The sequence below is a fragment of the Thermobia domestica genome, chromosome 8 (assembly GCF_964235325.1).
Source record: "Thermobia domestica chromosome 8, izTheDome1.hap1.1, whole genome shotgun sequence".
Classification (NCBI taxonomy): domain Eukaryota; kingdom Metazoa; phylum Arthropoda; class Insecta; order Zygentoma; family Lepismatidae; genus Thermobia; species Thermobia domestica.
Genome location: NC_137461.1, coordinates 293,398,038 through 293,419,984, shown reverse-complemented (window position 1 = coordinate 293,419,984; position 21,947 = coordinate 293,398,038). Strand labels below are relative to the sequence as shown.

The following is a 21,947-nucleotide window of genomic DNA, read 5'->3' as shown; positions in this document are numbered from 1 at the left end:
TGTATTTTGATTGAAATAGAGATATAATTGACTTCTATGTCTTATGTATTGTATATAAATAAAGATTGTTACAAGAAAATTGAAGTGATTTCTGCCGCAGTACGCTTTTAGTATTCTTATGGAAGCTAAGAAGTCGAAATTCCATTGGATGCTGTTGTCAAAATGCCTCGTGACATTTGCGGCAGCGCGTGAAAGGAGCTGGTCGTTTGCATTAGAAGATGTGATGTTTGTCTACATCGACCGCAGAATGTGCTTGTTGCGCTGGGCTTTTCCCGCTTTCCTGTCCTTTTTTTCCTTTTTTCGTTTGGTTAAGTTGTCATTCTGGCCTCGCATACAGCCGATCGATCTTCAGGGAATTTTGCGCTGCTTTCTCAGGGCCTTACGTCTTGGTGGGTACAGAAAAAAAAAAAATTCTAAACCGAAGTAAAAGACGTGTGCTGGAGTTATCTGCTCCGATCGGTGTCACATTTGCATGGAAAATGTTTCTTCAAGGAAACAATGCCAAAGAACTGCGGAGTCAACATTGCACGTTCAGTGTGTACGTATATGTGTGTATGTGTGAGTGAGTGTTGCCGTGTTTCCTATGAATTTGTTGCCGTGTACAGACGGTTTAAGAAAGTTGTTCTTTTTCAAAATTCATTTATTTCACTTTATAGTATCTCCAGTATTTTGAAATTTCAGTATTTCTAACTTTGAGGATAGAATTTGCCCCTTGCCCCTCCCCCCCAAAGTAGCATTTTTCAAAAATTTGTTGGAAAACATTTTAAACAATGCTACAAAAGTTTTAGTTGAGACTGTATTGATCTGATGGCTCTGTTATGTAACTCGTCTTACTTATGTGTTAGTTTGTGGAGGGCAACATCACGACAGTGGGTTTTCCCTGGGTTCTCCTGTTTCCTCCTACATTCTCATTTTACTTATTCTTGGATTCAGCAATCACTCGTAGCCTAAATAGTACAAGCGTGGGGCGTTAGATTAAAATACTTTGTTTTATTACGTTTAAAATTATTTTAAAATGTTGTAAGCAAAAATAAATGTGGAGCCTGTGTGCATGAAAGTCTGTTTTGAGAATGAATACGCGTAAGTAGTTGACCATGAAAGCACAAAACGCTAAATCATACTAGTCGTTGCAACCTCACTTTAAACAATTGGTCCTGTCTTATAATAGCCTCGATGTTGATCTTGTAAATTCCAGTCAAGATTCACTAACAAGAACAATTGAAATCTTTGAGCTTACCATCCCACGATTATGCCCTTTTAGGCTAAGGGAGACGAAGATTATGCCCTTTTAGGCTAAGGGAGACGAAGATTATGCCCTTTTAGGCTAAGGGAGACGAAGATTACGCCTTTTAGACTAAGGGAGACGAAGATTACGCCCTTTTAGGCTAAGGAAGACGAAGATTATGCCCTTTTAGGCTAAGAGAGACGAAGATTATGCCCATTTAGGCTAAGGGAGACGAAGATTATGCCCTTTTAGGCTAAGGGAGACGAAGATTACGCCTTTTAGACTAAGGGAGACGAAGATTACGCCCTTTTAGGCTAAGGAAGACGAAGATTATGCCCTTTTAGGCTAAGAGAGACGAAGATTAAAGGAAGTTAATGACGATGGAAGAATTTGTTAATGAAACTAGTGGGAGGAAACGGGAGTACCCCGAGAAAATCCACGGTCACGATGTTGCTCACTAATACTTGACCAGAGATCGAACCAAGGTCCTCTGGTACCAGAAGTAAGCGCTCTATCATTGAACCTTTTCCCACAAACACTAAGAAAAAATATTTATAAATTGAACATGATTTGAACAATTTTTCATTCCAGAATAGAACACTAGGACTTCAGGGAGAAAGGTCTTAACAAGGAAAGAATTCAGGGTCAGGGGTTTACGAATACGACTCATCAGAAATTAAGAGAAATGTTTCGAAATAAATTAAAAGTAACTATGTTTAGTACTTAATAAGAAAATGAAACAAGAAACCTATCACGTTACTTTTGAGGGAGGGGTTTAGAACGAAACAAAACTTATTTTTAAAGAACTTATCAGCCGCTCATGTTCATTATGCAATACTATCAGAATATCCGTTCTTCGCACGGGGAGAGTTCGTTTCATTTTGAACATAAAGAGCTGAATTTGGGTTTAAACGCAGGGGTGCAAATAACCACTCGCCCGGGGCGAGTGGTCCATCGGTGCGAGTGAGTTCTTAATTTCACTATCAAAATACCGAAGGTAAGTAAATGATTTCTATTGTAGGATGTGGGTTAGTAAAATTTTGTTGGCTATTTGCATCCCTGGTTTAAATAGCTTCAGAAATGTCATTGTTCGTCTCAGCTAGCACGAAAACTTTGGATTCGACACTAATATCGGTAATTTTCAATCATTTATAAATATCTCTCTCCTCCCCCTCCCCGAAATTGCACCGTTAAAATGAAGTGATAAAAATCATCCCAGACACAAATCTTATCTATGTCGTAAATTTGATCGAGATCGGTCGGGTAGTTCAAGGTGTATGAAGTTACAAATATAGTTACTTTCATGTATATATATAATTTACGTAATATACGTAATATATACGTAATTTACGTATAGGTATAATTTACGTAAGCGTTCTTGAAGGAATAAGCACCAAAATCTATCCAACATGTCAACAAAAGATTACAGTTACTGACTGTATTTGCTTAATTTTGAAACGTCAATAGCTTGTTCCGTTATGAAAGAAACTGATAAGTTTTGTCGTGTAAAATATTCCACAAATACCTTTTATGTGAGTTTGAAAGCATCTGTTACAAGAGTTGGGAAATCGAATTTTAATTTTCATTATTTCATGTAAATTCAATTACTTTTTTGAAATTCAGTTGGAATAATTGAAGGTTTTATTCCGGGACGTGATCGTTGTGAAAGTGTGAAAAAAAAAAAAAAAAATGAACGTGATCTCTCATTGAAACGTATGGCTCAGCATTTGTTTAAAACGGTGAAGTCAGCGCCTGGAAGATAGGCAACACAACTCACGTCAACAGAGTTAAAGACTGGGCGCTGCTCAAATTACATTTTCACTTGGCTTGTTCCATTTTCTTTTCTTCTCTTTCTTCTTTCTACCTCTTCTTTCAACTAAGATTTCTTTCTACCTCTCTTGCACTCACTTTTCTTTCTTTTTTTAAAAAAGTTTTTTCTTCTTGTCAGAAGCTAACGGAAAGAGCAAGTTTAATTTCCCTGTTTCCATCTCGTTCTTTCGTCCATCAACCAGATTATTTTATGTTTAATGTTTGTCCCAGCGCTTTTCCTTCGTGTGTCTGTATGCGTATCGACGAGGGAAAAATGGAGTTCGCCTGCCTTGATTGAATGGTGCAATTTACAAGGTTCTTTCCAGCTTCAAAGAAATTAATGGCATTGTCTCACTAGATTTTGAGACAGAATCAAAGTCCAAATTACAATCCGTTTTAAAATTTTTAATACTTTTAATACCTAAGGACTTAGTCCTTTCTTTTTATCCATTTACCACTGGGAGGGAGTTCTCTCGGTGTAAATCGAGAGGCTTCCACACCTCCTTTGATCTCTTGAATTTGATGCATTTTTTTAAAATTTATTTTGGGCGGGAAAGAGGTTGCTAGTTTGCTTATAATTATCCTACAGTTTTAAAGGAGAAATAAACAAATATGAAGTCGTATGATAATTTTACAAATCGTATATGCGTGTCCTGTTAGGGAAGGACAAACAATCGTCTGCTAGTATTTTGCTCCTCTGAGCTACATCGTCAAAGTGAAATGATAAAAACCATTCCAGGCCTGAACATCATCTATGTTGAAAATTTGATCGAGGTTGGTCGAGTGGTTCGAAAGATAATTAAGTCACAAAGGTAGACACTTTCATTTTTATATATTAAATTGAATACAGCAGATGCTTTATTTCCTTCTACGAAAGCACATAACCTGTCGAAAAACAGAAACCTTTGCTATTTGTAGTAGAATCTACTACATGAAAAAACGCGTCAGGCAGATCCGAGAGAACAAAAACAAAAGTGTCGGACGTCTTCCGACATGCGAGCGAAACATGAAAATCATGCTAAACGACGTCCGATTTACAATCGGAAAGGGTTGATATCATATGTCTTTCTTTCCCTTCACCGTATCACTTCCCTTTCGATTATTTTAAAGTTAACAATTATTCGTTGAGCTGAGTTGAGTTGATGTTGAGTTTAACGTCCCTTTTCAGCAGCGAGGCTATATGAGACGTGGACCTACTGATTAACGTGGAATCCGAACAACATGAGCTCCCACCGGGAATCGAACCCGGGCCTCCCACGCCAAAGGTGCGTACGCTAACCGCTTAGCCACGGAGGAGCTAACAATTATTCGTAAAGTGTATTACGAATAATTTTTCGTCTCATATTTTTTTTTTACGTAAAAGTATTAAATGAAATGGAATCTTTTAAAGTTTTACGTCCCACGATTATGCCGCGTAGGCTAAAGGAAAGTGTGATGATGAGAAATGAATGAAATGGTGGAATGAATAAAGTAGGGGGAAACGGGAGAACCTCGAGAAAACCCACACGCAACGTTCACTTGGCGCGAGCTGGGATCGAATCAGGAACCCCACGCGCCAGAGCTGAACGCTCTCCCACTGAACCACCGCGGCCTCAAAAAAGTATTAATTGATCTGGAATACATGGACAACCACCTGGAAAATAAAAATAAATAAATAAAGTTGGTCGTTTATTTAATACAAAAAAATGTAAAAAAAAAAATGCATAGTATCTATTATCATAATTTATTACTAAAGTAATCTATTTTTACAAGAAAACAATTTTCCTTTATGATAGAAGAGTTCCCTTTTGGTGTCATGTAATTATGACACATCTCTCCTCGAAAACCCAAGGTTTTCCTTTAAGTATCTCTTTGGATTCTCTATTATATATACCAATCCAGTACGGACTGAACATCATATTCCTGGAGACTGTCCGTAGTATTGACGACAAAGAGACCTGTAAGAGCTCCACAATGGTATTTTGGAATCTAAGACCTCAATTTCTCGATAGTTTGATAACCAAGGAAAACACAGAACTTTAGCAATATTCCCTTTTCTGTCATGTTATTTCAAGCTCTGGGGTAAACAGTTCATAAATGACACTTCACATAGTTATTACATTGCATTGGCCCAGAAATATTCTTTTGCTATGCCCTTTTGTTTTTCACTGACATGGCGAAGGAATGTAGTGATCGGTTTTTAACTTTAAAAGAATGAATTCCGAGCATAATTTCGCTTCAATATGAGCTGGGATATTTATATTTGTGTAAAACTGAATTAGTGTGTTTTTGACATAATGATATATCTTTACTTCGTGGGCTCCGTAATACCAATTTCCGTTTCTTGACAGCATTACGAATATGTAGCATTTAATCAAAAGTAACGTATGCATAGATTCAAAACCAGATCCATATTAGGAAATCAGTGAAATGACAAAGTTAGTACTTTCTTAAAAAATGTCATGACTTCTCTATTTTGCTTTTCAATATTATGTATGTTTTTACTAAAATATTTTATTTTTATTATTTCATGTCCACGCAAAACAATAAAATACACAAATAATTTCCATTTCAGTTACTGCCAAAAATGCTATTGTAATTTGTTTCGCAAATTGGTACGCAAAAAGAAAACTGATCTATATAAAATATACTCTTCTGATAGATGTTCTGTTTTGATTTTCTTGCATGAACTTTTTCCATTTTAATTAAAGAGTCATAATCATACAAAGGTTGATTCATTTATATTGAGCCGAAGTGAATGTGCAACTGTATGGTGCATGTGCAACCCACCGTGAGATTGTCACGACCCAAACATCAGTATCTCATTAGTCACTCAGTACAATAGTGTGATTGAGTGTAATCTGATGTCGTCGAAACTGAACAGATCATGGGAGGGTTTCATTATGGCTCTTTCCGACGCTCAATTCACGGCGTTGCGCATCGTAGAAATGCGTAAAGAACCGTAATTTTCGTGTAAGTCGTGTCACTGTGAATCGTATCATACGGAAATATGCACAACAGAGTCCTAGACCCACCACACCGACGCGAGCAGATAGAAAGTGGCCTCATATGAAGAGGGCTCCACCGCTATTGGGTGTGGTTTGGTGTATGGCGACCTCCGAAAATTCCCCACACAGCGTGTGATGGCCAGCAAACGTTGCATGTCGCAGACGATACTTAACCGACCTATTCACAGGGACTTACAAATCACGGCAATTCTCAAGAGCAATGCGTACGATCTGAAACCGTTTCATGTAGCTGAGCGAAAAGAGAGAGAGAGAGAGAGAGAGAGAGAGAACTGCACGAATTCTATCGAGTATGAAACAGGAAACTGGGATTTCGCCATCCCTGTCAAGAGGTCAGATGCTAACCGAATGGAATATTGTGCTTTTGGACTCCTCTCTGTGCGCCTGTCCCATCGTCGAGTCCACACCGTCTCCGACCTGTGTAAAACCTGTAAAGAGGAATGGGATGTAATACCCATGGTTCAACTGCAACGCAATCTCCTGCAGTGGAAACTAGAGATGACCACAAAGTTTCGGTTCCGGCGGAACCGGTTCCGCGAAGAACAGGTTCTCGGAGATCCGGTTTTCAGAACCGGTTCTGGAGCCGGTTCCGGACCTGGATCCGAAAACCTGGTTCCAGAACCAGATCTTAGGAACCGGTTCTAGACATGGATCCGAAGAACCGGTTCCAGATCTGGATCCGAAGAACCGGTTCTACACCTGGATCCAAAGAACTGGTTCCGGACATGGTTCTGAAAAACCGATTCCGGAACCGGATCTTCTAGAACCGGATCCGTTCAGACCCGAAAACCGGTTCCACTAGGTACTGGTTCTGGCCATCCCTAGTGGAAATACCGATGCCGAGCAATAGTCAGTGGAGGTGGATTGCAGATTGAACACAACTGGAAGTGGAAACACGACATTTGCTAGGTAAGTGACACATTCAAAATCAGCTCAATATAAATGAATCAACCTCTGTATATGTCTTTAGTTTAGATTAACTGTTAAGCAAGGATTTCGGTTACTGTCCTTTATTTTCCTATGTTAATTGAATAATTGGAGTTAGAGAGTTCCTAATGGACGCTAAACTTGTCTACTACTTACAGAGATATTAACCATTCGAGTTTGTATCCCTGGACAAGTATCACGTTGGAGTTCAGATTCGCTTGTGACTTGTTTCAAGCACTTCAGTTTTGTGTCGATAAGCTTTTGGGTTAGAATAAAGCATGTATAATATTTAAAATTATATATTCGAAGATTTGTTATCCAAGAGCATATAGGATGTCAGTATTTCTTGTTCGGTTTTCAAGTGATAGAATTTTTCATAGAAAACGAAGTTTACTTCGAGAACACATTCTAGGTCTGTACAGAAATATTACAACCGTTTCCAAACACTGCAGTAGAAGTGAAACCTTATTCTAAAGATACCTGTCTACGTAATGCTAGAATCCATTTGTGCCACAAGTACGCAAGAGTTGTTTGATATTTGGAAGCAAAAAACTTGTGTTTCTATCATAAAATACTGCAAAGCTAGGCCATACTGAAGGGGTTATTGGGGTTAGAACCTACTGCCCCGAGATCCTCAGCTTTTACAGACGAGATAGGCTTAACTATTGTCCTATTGTCTTGTCTCATATTTATTTAGCTATACAAAAGTACGAAGTGTATCAAAAAGGACTATATATTGACTTATTTATTTATCTTACAGACATAGTTTTGCTGTCATTTTGTAGCAAAAGAATTTTTTTTTTTTAACCTTATACCTTATACCTAAAGAGGTTCAATATGGCTTCCATTGGATGATGCGCACACATTTCCCCAAAACATCCATCCATTCCACACAAAATTCCTGACGAGCAATTCAATCAGTTTCTTTTAATTCTTGCACCATTTGTAATTTGAGATGTAACCGTTTTGTTAACACACGCCAAATTGTCACGTGTGGGATGCCCAGCTGTTGAGAAGCTCACCGGGTTGATTTTGTAGAACTGTTCACAAAGCTTTGTCTCACTGATAGATAATAGGCCTACTGGGAGGATCTTTATCATACTTTATACGGAAATCACGTTGCACAGTTGTCGCAGACTTGGATTCTTCAAACCAAAACACACAGCTAGCACGCCCAGGACCAATATGCTACATTTGCTTCAACTGCACTAGCGGTTGCGGTGGCTTGGTTCTGAACTAGTGTACTACGTGAGTCAAAACTTGATATATAAATATACAGGGTGTTAATGAACTATACCGACAAACTTTACAGGGTGATTCCTCACATCAAAATAAAAGAAAAAGTTCATATGGACCTATGGCGAAAAGAGCATAGTTTCAGAGCTAGGGCTGTCGAAAATTTCGAAAAAGACAAATTTCCAGAGCCCCTATTCCGAATTCGAGAGACTGTGGATGGTGGTCCTTACCAGAGTAAAGAAAGTCACGCATACGCAATCCAAAAGTGCATATTTCATTAATGTTCAATGAATGTACAGATTATTCCCTGAAGGGTGAAATTCCCAGACATGCCATCAACCGTATTTTGAGATATGCTCTGACTTTATGATTGGTCCAAAGTAGGCAAAGGATAAGCCTTGATAGCAGTAAACACGGAATCCTTTGGCGTGATGTCGGAAATGTTAGTATAAGGATCGTCAGCAGCAAGGTTTCTGGTATTCGGGAAAACGCATGGTACGATGTTTTCTTTCACGTTTATAAGTGAAGAAATCCTGAAATATACTTACTTACTTACTTACTGGTCGGCGCTACAGCCCTTGAAGGGCCTTGGCCTCCCTAACCACTCTCCTCCATTCTTCTCGATTCTCTGCCTTTCTTCTCCAGCCTCTAATTCCTAATTTCTTTACATCCTCTTCTATGTCGTCTATCCATCTTTTCCTGGGCCTGCCTCTTCTCTTTCGACCGTCTGGTTTCCCTACAAACACTTTCTTAGCAGTTCTACTTTCCTGCATGCGCTGTACATGCCCTGCCCATCTTAGTCTTCCTTGTTTGATTCGTGCTATTATATTTGGTTGGTCGTATAGTTCCTGCAATTCTAAATTCGTTCTTATGCGCCATGCGTTATTCTCCCTTATTGGTCCATATATTTTTCTCAGGACTTTTCTTTCCCATCTCGCTAGCCATTCCTCCTCTCTCGTATTTATTACCCAACTTTCCGAACCATACATAACTATTGGTTTTAATATGGTATTGTACAGGCTTAACTTTGTTTTTCTGCTGACGTTTCTAGATTTGAATACATTCTGTAATGCATAATAGCAATCGTGAAATATACCGTGACGAAATACTTATCATCACACGTTATTCCGAACACTATGAAACATAGAGCTGCCGGTTCCTAACACTTCTAACTTCCATCCGAATCCCTGTACATTGTTGTCGAGATTTACCTCCTGCCTCCTTTGGACCCTTCTTGAAATCAGGGTATATCTGAAAACTCTATTGAAAACATGTCTGAGAATTACACCCTGTAGAGAATACCCTCTACACCTATTGACAATTGATGAAATATGCACTTTTGGATTATAAATGGATGGCTTCATTTACGCTGATAAGAGCCACCATCCGCAGTCTCTCGAATTCGAAATAGGGCCTTTTGAAATTCGGCCTTTTCACAATTTTGGACAGCCCTAGCTCTGAAACTATTCACTTTTCGCCTTTGATAATATGAGTTTTTCCTCTTATTTTGATGTGGGGAATCACCTCTTACAGTTGTGTCGGTATAGTTCATTAACACCCTGTATAATACATCCCTACACAAAAATGTTGATTAATACTTCTATTTGAATATCTGAGAAGTTAATATAGCCTTTCAGTGTTTATTCAATGCTAGTGGCCATGGGCATCCGGAGCAGGGTACAAGGGGGGGGGTAATTGTCCCTCCCTAGATTTTGGAAGGGGTTCAGTTCTTCGAGATGTATGTCAAAACATTAGATTTGCTTACTCACCCACTGCAGAATTTAATATTCACTAGAGATTATGTATGTAACAAGATTTGCAATATGCGTTAGAATATGTTGTAGAATATTCCCGACTCCGCTTATATGTCTGTTTTTGCTCACTCCTCCCCTTATGACATTTGTAATACAAATATTTAATACTAATACTAATAGATATATGTTTACTGTGTTCGAATGCGACCCACAATGCTGAAAATAATAACTAACAAATCTCGAGGAAAATATTTGCGTTGAATGAATAAATAATAATAACAAGAAGAAACAATATCTCGTGTGCAATGTTGATTTTGTTCACATCTTTAATCATCCAGAGAAGTTGTGGGCGTTGTTTGCAAATTCATAATCAATTATATTTAAGATAACATTCCTCAACAGCAGTTAATTACGTAATTAATGTAAACATGGCTTTCCTCTAGCCGAAACAGGGAACTGAGTTTGTGTGTCGTTCGTGGGTTTTTGTGTACTTAAGCCCGGCGTGGATGATACTCGCTCTCTCTCCAACAGATGGAACGACAGGACGTGACTGTTGCTAGAGATGGTTGCCTTCAACAGAATTGTTTGTTTTAGATTTAGATGTTGCTACGGCTTTCTTTCTTTCTTTGTCCCTAGTGAATTAAAATTCTTTAATGTGTGTAGTGTATGTATGTGTGTACAACCACAAGCCATTTCACTTTGAGTTATTATCAACAATAATAAAACGTTAATATTTCTTTTAAAGCAGTAGCATCATTACGAACGGGGAAGGGGCAAAACTGTCGAACGACATAAGAGATTCACGTTTTTCGTTAGTATATTAGTACACAATTTATTAAAACGCATGTAAACTCATGCTTCTCAAATCCTGCTCCTGTTCTAAATCGCATCGGCTTTTCTTAACATCTATTTTAACATGGAGCAGGAATTATTCAAAAAGAGAAATTAACTTTCTATTTACGAGGGAAAATCGGAAACTAAGGTTACAAGGTCAATATTTCTGGAGTTTCGTCTCTCATTGGGCAATGAGCAATGTGCGGTAATTTTACTACATGGAGTTGGCAACTGTGCTGCGTTTCATCCACCTGCCACCTGTGGCGCTAGTTGTAGGTAAACACAAACCGCAACACGTTTGGAAAACAGGCCTCGCGAAGAAATCTGGTCAGTTATTTGATTTCTGTGGGAGAAGCATGTAAACTGCGGCCGAAATTCACCGTCAGTTGGTAGAGGTTTACGGAGAAACGGTCAGGACTTCTCACCGAGGGCGGCATCTTCCTTCATGACAACGCGCGCCCGCATACAGCCTACAAGACCACCACCCTGTTGATGCAGTTTCGCTGGGACATGATCGACCACCCTTCCTACAGCCCGAACCTCGCTCCAAGCGACTTTCACCTGCTCCCGCTCTTGAAGGAGCACCTAGAAGGCCGTCGCTTTAGTTCAGACGAGGATGTGAAACACTTCGTGACAACGTGGCTGAACACAAAAGGACAGGATTTTTACCAGGAGGGAATCTCCAAACTGATCCCACGATGCCACAAGTTCCTCAACCGATATGGACATTATGTTGAAAAACAACCTAATGTATGTACTATCTGTTGACTGTATTGGTTGTATGAAGTAATATAGACACGTCTCACTCTAGGCTTTGTAACCTTACTTTCTGATCACCCCTCGTATTAGAATTACGCTGTGGATTGTAACTTTAAAACACAGTTCTTGTTTCATGGCCAGCATTAGCAGCAAAATAGGTGGTGATTTTAGTTCATTGATTTTAGTTCAAGAAAACAAGTTCATGATACAACATATCCAACAGTCTACAAATAAACTTCCCACAATGGACAAACTTCTTACGGACCTCAATTTCCGATCATTCCTTGGTCTTAACGTTTCTTTTACGTTTCTTTTACGTTTCTATCCTCAACATTCCATTGAACAATGTTAGTCACTTTTATGATGAATACCAAGCGTTCGCGCAATTTCATTCTTGAGACATGTTAACGACCATTTATTTGGAGGCTTGTTCTTTCCTTGTTTTCTTGGACTGATCTGTAACATCCTGTTTTCTATCCATTTTGTTGCACTAAGAGGCCTCATCACGGCGAAATTGAAATACCGCTAATTTTACAGTAATAATGTGATATCTTCAAATAGATAAAAGATAATCGAAAAGTGGAACAAGAGCTCGCTAGACAATATTTATCACGGCTCACTTATCTGCTTTCGATTTCCAGCCATTTAGAAAATCAACATTTATTTTCGCGTTTATAAATGGCTGCAAACGGAAAGCTACTATGTGACTCGTAATAACGGTACCTCATGCAAAATAATATTGTCTAGCGCGCTCTTGTTCCACATTTCGATTATCTTTTATCTATTTCAAGATATCACATAATTACTGTAAAATTAGCGGTATGTTAATTTCACTTTGATTAGGCCTCTTAAGACGATAACAACTGGAGCAATACAATATAGAAAGAAATTAATTAGGCAAAATAATTTCAAGTATTGATTTATCACAAATAGGGTTTGTGTCACTGTTAAACGATTTTTTTGGCTCAGGCCCGTCTTTCAGAACCGGTATCTGAAAATTAAAACCGGCACAGGTTATCATCATTGCCTTTTATTTCTTTAATTTGTTTTGTTTTGCATTTTGGAATAGGTGAAAGGGGATTTATATGAAGGGAGGGAAAGAAAACCACAAACAAGAAACAAAAAGACAAAAACCAAACAAAATAAAACAAAGAATATGTTGTTGAAATGAACAGAATATGTTGTTGTTAAAAGTATGTGTCCCTATTAGAAATATATGTGTTAGTGTTTCTATTAGAAGAGCTGTATCTCGTAGGATTGCTACCAGGATTAGGATTGCTGTCATATATGCAACACGTGCATTTGTACGGGCCGGCAAAATCTGTCGTGACTACATTATTTAAAATAAATATTTTGTTGTTGTTGTTGTTGTTGTTGGAAATAGATTTCATGATGATAATTGTTAAATTTACTAAGCTGGCCTTCTATTTGAATACTACATTCATAATTGATGTTTAGTTCGTATTAGTTTAAAGTCACATGGATAATGCTAAAACAAATGGTCAAGCAGAATCCAGCACGAATTGATTGATTGTTGTCAACTACAATAACTCAATTCTCGAACAGTAGTGAACACCTATTCCATTTAGTTATTTATCACAGTTTTGATGTGAAAACTAGTCTTGTTTGTCACAATTTCCTTATCACTGAAGGTGGAAACATGTTTTTCTTTTAAAACTTTTCAGCAGATAAAGAAATAAAATCAAGAAATAAAGATAAAAGAGTTATAGCACGGCCAACAAGAGATGGTCTCTGACGTTTCTTACCACATGCGGTGGGACATTGCAACTCCTACTTTGATACCAGTGTTACCAACCACGATCACTCTGTCTTATACCATTAATTGCCACTGCAGTTGCACCGAAAAAACCGTGACACGCGAGTAGTGGCAATGTCACTGCGAGCTGTCAGAGACGTTCTCTTACTGGACGCACTATAGGTGCACTGTAATTTGCAAACTGATATATTGAGATTGAAGCTCGAGATTGAATTCTATAAAAATGATTACCATCTTTCCTCTGCAAATGTGTTTGCTTTATCTTTCACTAACATCATAGATTATTATTTAAAGGGAAAACAGACACAGCGAGATTGTAGTGTTTAAGCCTTTCTGAGTGTGAGTGCCCTTTCCCTCCTCTTCGTTATTCATGATGGGAAAGCAGACTTAAAATCATGGCTTTCAAGATTTATTCTTTCTGGAGAAAGGAGAAACGGCAAATGATGCCATTGTACAGGGTGGCAAATAACCTAGCACCGGCCGAGCATACTATCCTTTGGATTCTACAATTTTCACAGACTGACCTGAACAAGATGAGCAAAACGTGTGATAGCTTCCTGTTGAGCTTTTTTTTTTTTTGTCATGTTGTAAGCTGAAGGTGAAGGTGGTTTAAACCTTTTTTGATATCCGCGTAATGGGGAAGTGAACTCGGGGAGACCCCCAAGGATAACCACTTGGCCCACACACTCAACACAGTCAATGACTTACGTCTCCAGTGGCCTTTCTTTTGCAACAGACGGTCGTGGGACTATCAAGTTCCGTATATCATTAGTTTTTCTCTCTTCCGAACCGTCATAACCAAGGTAAAAGGATACTTTCGTCGTTCAAAACACTCATGAAGATAATGTTTTCATCGATCAAATCTCGAGTTTAGGCCGGGCATTGATTTCTTCACTAAACGGAAATGGAACTAGAGATTCTACACTTAAGCAACATTGGATTTTTTGTTTTTAAATGAGGGTTTGAAGGTAGCCAGGATGTTAACAAATGGAAAAGCATTGGTTTGTTTCATTGATGTTTAACTTCTGTCTTTGGTTCTGAATTAAACTACCCTATTGGGGTCCGCGGTGGCTCAGTGGTAGAGCGTTCACCTCTGGTGTGTAGGGTCCCTGATTCGATCCCAGTTCGCGCCAAATGAGCTTTGTGGTGGACAAATGCCGCCTGCATAGGTTTTCTCGGGTTCTCCCGTTTCCTCCCACTTTCTTTATTTCATCATTTCATTCATTTCTCATCATCCTTCAGCCCACATTGCATAACCGTGGGACCAGTGGCGGATCTAGCTCGGGGCTGGGGGCGCAGGCTCCCTAGGTTTTCGAGTGACAAAAATAATTTAAGTTCCTATTTATATATTTTTGGAAATTTATAGTAAACTCGTGATATGCCTATCATAGTCTTGGATTTGGCTGCCATCCCCCCGAGTATTATCTTCTAGATCCGCCTCTGGGTAGGGCGTAAAACTCAAAGATGTCATGATTAAAAAAAAAAAAAAAAACTACCCTCGTCCACAAGTGGGGAGTTTATGTATAATTTTGGCTTCTTTGTAATTGGGAAGTGGGAAGTTGAATTTTTGTTTTACGACTTATTCTTCAACGAGATTAATGAAGGACAGAATCTTCTATTGACGTGGACTCAGAACCACGACCGGGACCTAAGTCCGGTGCCACTGCTGGATGTACAGATCATACAAGATCAATCGTAACAGATAGGCCGTTTCCCACCACACACTATTTCAACTTTAACGGAGTAATTTTTTAGATCTAAAGCAGTTTCTCAACTTATGGTACGCGTACCACTGATGGTACGCGAGCCGCTGTTGGTGGTACGTACGACTTATGGCGATAATGGTTTGGTGGTACGACAGTCTACACTAGTCTAGAGCATATGATAAATTATGCGGATGGCCACCTTCACAGGTTTTATTGATTGTAAATGTAATTGCTTATTCTGGTGGTTATATGGGGGACACGGTGGCGTAATTGTACAGCGCTCACCATTCGTGTGAGGGATTTCTGGTTCAATTCACAGCCACACCAATTTATGATGAATAACATCGTGGGTTTTCCCGTTTCCTCCAGCATTCTCATTCCACCTTATTCCATAATGACTTATTTTCATTAATCGTGTCTCCCTTTTTAGCCTAAAAACATAATTGTGGAACATCAAACCAGAAATTTAACTTAATTTCATTCAAGTACAGGGGCACTCCCACGGGGGTCCACAGGTCCGGATCACAGGGAAAGGTCAACGACACGGTCTAGTTCATTTTCGGTTTTTGAGGTGTGGTCTATACTTAGATGTCGTCTGCTACTCCGGGTAGTTATCTGTGTGCTAATCCGTGCTGTCATTTGAAATCCCCGTGCGAAAAGTGGGTGAGCCCATACCTACGTCACACTACTTCTGCTACGGTTCTTCTCGTCATCTGTGAGCTGTACTCTTTCTCTTATAAAAACAATCTGGCTCTATGATTTTTTCCTGAAAATATACGTATAAATGTTTTACAATTACTTATCGTCTTTTCAGTTGCAGAATAAGACCCGTTCAGTAGTACCAAGATGTAGTGGCTTGCAGTAATGGATTCCTCCCTCCAAGGTTGGATCCCACCGAGCAAAAATTTCTGGGCAGTATTTTTTTCAGAAAAATGTTCCGGGCAACACTTAGTATTCGGAGGGGCACTGCTGGTACTATTCTATTCATTATTATATTATATACATATTATTTCGGTCTCCTCCGGAGGGATGGGCACTCTCAGAGCTCCGGATGGGGGCAGTGGCCCCCAAAAGACATATCTGAAAGAAACACTTTGTGGATGTGCGCTTCTTCAAGTGGTTATATAGGGGTACTGTGTATTTTGCTTCAAGCTGAGAAATTTATTCATTGAACAATGTATTCAGCATAATTAACTAGCATATGTTCCTCGTTCCTCACCTATAGTCACTCGACCACCATTCAATTCATTCCACTCTTTTCCGCGCATGTTGCACATTAGTCTGTGATATAACCAAGACCATATATGGTCCATTTCGTTTACAAATAACGAGTTTTCCACTTGCATGCTTACATTCGCCATGGGTAAGCTGAGAGGATGAGCATTAGTTGGTGTGACCGACATCTAGTGACAAAACATCAAACTACGTAAGCACACTTTTTCAATTCCAGTTACGAACAGGCCAGGAGCCAACGAATATAGTGATGTATTAATTCCTGCAATGAAGTCAAGAAAACATGACGCAAGAAGGTGTATAAGAGCATGAAAATAACTGTACATCTATCATAACCGAAAATAGATTAAATTATTGATTGTAAGTTTTAAGTCATTTTTATTTTACGGCATTCAAGAGCTTTATTTATTCATTTTTTTTTTAAATAACACATTCCTTTTTTCGTGTGAAGGTGCCTAATAGATGGCAGCACGTTTACTCTAATTTTTTTTTGCAATACATAGGTAGAGCGATTATCTCCATCTAGTTTGTTAGCCCTTTAAAGATTTTCACTTTTTGAGGTAAATTTTGGACTTTCAGTCAAACAGCTGCTGCTGTAGGATCTGGTTCATACCCCGTTTTTTTGTTTGTTTGTTTGTTTTTTTCAGAATAGAGCATCCTTCCCAACGGTGCCACTTGCTTGTCTGTATTATACACCAGACCGGGAAAATCGGGGAACCCCAGATTTTTTTTCGCAAAAACAAAAACAAAAACAAATCAAAATTTTTGCGCTCCTCTGACCTGGGCCTGGGTTCACGTTAGGATCTCAATTAAAAAAAAAAAAAAAAAAAAAAAAAAAAAAAAAAAAACGTAGTTACATACACAATGTGTGTGCAAAATTTTAATCTTGTATCTTGAAAACAAAGGGCAGAATTTTTTTTTAAAAAAAAGTGAAGATGAACCATATATATATATATATATATATATACTATGTATACTATTTATATACTATTTATACTATATCGTTACTATTTAGCCTAGAGACATGGTTCAAATGTTATTTGTTCACTATAACGAGCCCTTTCCAACGGTACCACTCACATGACCTGAACCAGGAAATTCGAAAACAATCGGAATTTTTTAGGAAAAAATCACCGTCTCGAACCCGGATTCAGGTTCACGTAGGGATCTCAAAACAAAATTGAGAAATACTCAAAGGTCTACAATTCGTATGCAAAATTTCAATCTCATATTTTAAAAACTAAGGGCGTGAAATATTTTTGAAATTTGCCGTATGACAAAATCAGTCACGTTCAGTGGCGAAGGGTGATACTTTCAAGAGGTAGGCCAATGTTCTACTACTACTACTAATAATAATAACGATAATAATAATAATAATAATAATAATAATAATAATAATAATAATAATAATAATAATAATAATAATAATAATAGTAAAATGAAACAGATTCGACATAAATATTTTACTACAGAAATACAAGAAGACGAATTCACATAAATTTAATGCAATTGTAGTTCATCGACAGCACTTATTCGATCCGGATCTCAATTTTCATAATGAAATTGACGTATGTGACTCATAGATGATCTTAATTCGCCATAATGCAATTTAATTGTTTTAATTGGCGTGATCTGGTGGGGAAGATGGACTATCACATTATCTGCGCTTCACAAGAAATATGTGTTGTTTAGTCTACATGTACTAAAACAAACTCTGCTTGTAAAAATTTTGTCTTCAATTATATTGTTCAAAACACATGACAAGCATTCAATCAAGATATTTTGTGTGTCACTTAATTTCCCCTTTTAAAACAGAATCAGACTTAAATTATCAGACTTATATATATTGTACCAATGCATGCAGAACTCTCTTGCCCTCTGTTTGTTCTATTTTCAACACAGGCGTTAGTCTTCGTTCCTTAATATATTAATTTTAAAAGACCACTCACATAGAAGATTCTTTAATAGGAATTATATTACGTATATTCATATTCTCCACATATTGACATTTTCTCTCATTCAATTTTGCAAATGTAAGAAAAAAATCACTCAAATCTCAAAAACACACACTCTTTCTAATGAACTCAACAAGTCGATTTCGTACAGGTTTGCGCCAACGCAACGGAATAAAGGGGCATTAGTTTGCGATAATAGGCGTAGCGAATATTGGAATTCCTTGTTCCAGTTTTTGCGTTGCGTTTGAGTCCGCAAAATTAAGCAAAGTTGGAACGGAATGGAGCCCCCGCTATCTTGCTCTTTATTTGTTTGATATATCGAATCGAAATCGAAGGTCTCGAGAGATACTCGTAGGTAGAAACGAAAGTCGATAAGCGCTGAGGCCGGTCTCTTTCGCAGGTTATACGCTGGTGAAGAAAACGTCATTTCCAACACGTTCTCTCGCGGGATTTTCTGACTACCTTGGCGGTAGTTCTACTGCGCCTGAGACACTGCTCGGTGAGCCTCCCAGCAGTGGTGCCAACCACGATTTTTTTATCGAACATTTTTTTTTCAATTTAGAAATTATCATGCATTCTGTGCAAGGAAAATGAATTAATTATAAATTATAATTTCTGAAAGTAAATGGGTAGGCCGGGCCTCAGGGCCTCTTACCACCCTTCGCCACTGGTCACGTTCCTCCACCCCAACTTGGCGCCGCCAAGTTGACCATCCCGGTTGCAAAACGCATCTGCAGTGTTCTTTGGTCCATGCTTGACTTGACCAATAATAATAATAATAATAATAATAATAATAATAATAATAATAATAATAATAATAATAATAATAATAATAATAATAATAAACGGCTTAAATATCTGTTATAGAACCTAAATAAGCGGTCAAAGAGAATACTATGCCATGATAACAAAAAGTTACCAGAAATCCTTAAAGGATTAGTAAAGTGAATCCGTTAACATATAAAGGGATAACGCCAAATTTAACGGTGGCTATGTGTAGCACGTATCCAATTCTTTATAATAATTCAAGCGATTTTTAAAATCTGTATTTCTTGCAACAGATAGCAATAGCAATTACCTCGACGGAGTTCGTTAATGAAGTCCTTCCGTTAACATATTAACAGATAACGGCAACATTAACGGTGCTTATCTATTTCCCATATCGCATATTGTCTGTGGATTAAGGCAAAGGTGTGGCGAATATGGCAATTTCCTTTAGAAAATCTTCTTTTATACCCTCCGCTGTTTGTATCTTCTTAAAGTAAATAAACACTACTAAAAATAGTAAAGACGATAACGCGATTCCATATCCTGTTATTATAGGCAACCAACATTTCTTTGCTACTGTGCAGGTTGCATAAAGTTAGGAGTGTTATACGTTTTAAACGTGATATGCAAGCCCATGGAGATATTAACGAATTGGTTCTATTAGAGCATTCATACCATGTCATCAGTCTAGCTGTCTTTTGCGAAAAAAAAATGTAATTCAAAAATTCGCTCTCGTTCAAAAGTTATCGTGTGGAGTAACGAACGATCGAATTAACATTTTAATCTTACAAGTCTCACTGTACAGTTAAAGTAAATAATGTTCTAGATACTGAATAATAGTTGTTGTTTTCTTTAAAGTGCATTAGTATTGTGTTATTTGTAAACTCTATTTAAACTGTGCCGCACAGACATCACTTTGAGAAACACCAGCGCAAAACTGTGAAACAAGCGTAAATGGCAGCAAACTAGAACCGAGTAAACACATCGCTGTTTTAACAACTGAACGTGTTGTTGCTTTGTTAAAGCGCATTTTTCTGCGTTATGGTTGACCAAGTGGAAGTAGAAGCTCCTAAGCTAGAAGAGAACTTACATAAGAGTAATGATGGTTGGAATGGAAGTTGAACGGATTGGAGAGAGGGATGAGGCGAAAATCTGTTGCCAAACCGGAAATCAGAACACAGGAATGCTTATCACCTGTGTAGAACTCGTGCTTGCTATTGGCATAGGAATTAATCTGTACACATGGCTGTTCAGGGCTAGAGAAAAATATTATAAGGTACTTTTTTCTTTCTTTAATTTCTAATTTTGGGATATCCGGACCAAGCTAAAAAAAATGAACTCATGTAGGGCACGCTATATATAGGAGTTACAAATTCGAGAGAACGTATAAAGAAATACTGATATATATCCCCTTTCTGGATTCGAGTCTTTTTTTAAGTTATCCTCGCGAATGTTTTGAATTAAATTCTGTAGCTGTTTTAAATGTAGTCACGCGTGTTGATGTTTAAACAAATTAATGGGGTATTCTTTCTTTAAAACATTTTTTCAGTATTAATAATATAAGACGTATGAACTTGTTAAATTTAAATATTAATCATACTTAGGTTAGGTTAGGCTTTAGAGAAATCCAAAATTTCTCTCGAGACAGCATTCCTCCCTTAAATTGCAAATTTTCTTCAGTTCTCAGGTGCCTTACAAAGTAGTGCAATACAACCCAGTGTATCACAAAATATGATGCATCTATGATCATAATTTATTACCGAAATGGGCTATTTTTGTAACAGAAAACAATTTATTATCTTTCTTTTATGATAGGATGGTTCTCTTTACATGCAGTTAAAGCTCAGTGATTGGTCTTTTCCGACGTTACCTGTTCACTCGTTAGAACACAATCTACTATTGACTACAAATAAAATTATTGAAAACAGACCGTAGAACTGGTGAAATAGACCATATCCTCTTCGACACTTTATTCTTTCTACCTGTAAAGAAAGTGGCTTAATTGACTCTCCAAATCCAAGACTCAAGCTTACTTTTCAAAAATTAAATTATTAGTTGAAATACAAAACCTTAGCACTACTCTTTTCTGACTTTTTTTTTTTTTTATTTCTTTCATAGTATTGGCCTGGAAATATATATCTGTTTTGTTATGCTCGCTGATTTTACATTGAAGGTCCGAAAAAAAAATAGTGTTCGGTTTAAAAGGTTTAAAATATGGAAAGCAAATTGGATGTACTAGCAGTTGGCTACAATTTAGAAATTGCACTTTGTGTGAAATAAGTTTTATTTTATTGTAAAAAAAAAAAAAAAAATGCAGTTGACTTCGTGGTGCAGTAATTTTAATTACCCATTTCTTCAAGTCATCACGGATAAAAAATATATGAAAAAACACTATATGGACATATTCAAAAACAGCTACGAGATTAAACGATCTATAGAATGTCGAAGTTAAAACTTTTAAAAATATGATTGATGTTACTTTTCCCTTACTTTGTTTTGGTTTTCCACTTTTCTATTTTATCATACTTGTTTTTAATGTATAGAAAAAAATATTTACTATTTCATTGTATTAATGGTAATGATGTTTTTCTTTTCTACCAAGATTGCGATACAAAACTCACAAATTGCAATGCAAATTTTAAATTTGTTTCGCATTTTGCTACGCTAAAGTAAAAATCAAAAAATAATGCATATATATAAAGATAAAACTGGTAAAAAGTAAATATTGAAACTTTTCTCACAGTGGCGGATGTAGAAACTAAAATCTGGGGGACTAGCCACAACCCAGACTCTTGGGTTTACCTAAAATGAATAAATAGTAGCTAAATTATTTTTGTCACTCAAAAAACTAGGGGTTCTAGATCCTTTATTCCAGGGATCTCATTACGTATCGATCTTCGCAAATTTTGTGAATCGCAGCGCAATTAACTACTATGCCTTTATCGCAAACTAAAACTCA

General features: G+C 37.5%; 1 protein-coding gene across 2 annotated transcripts in view; it reads left to right on the top strand.

Moving 5' to 3' along the window:
- Positions 1-21,947, top strand: part of dally (division abnormally delayed protein) — a 405,711-nt gene that overhangs the window by 358,906 nt on the left and 24,858 nt on the right. The gene's annotated exons all lie outside the window — the stretch shown is intronic.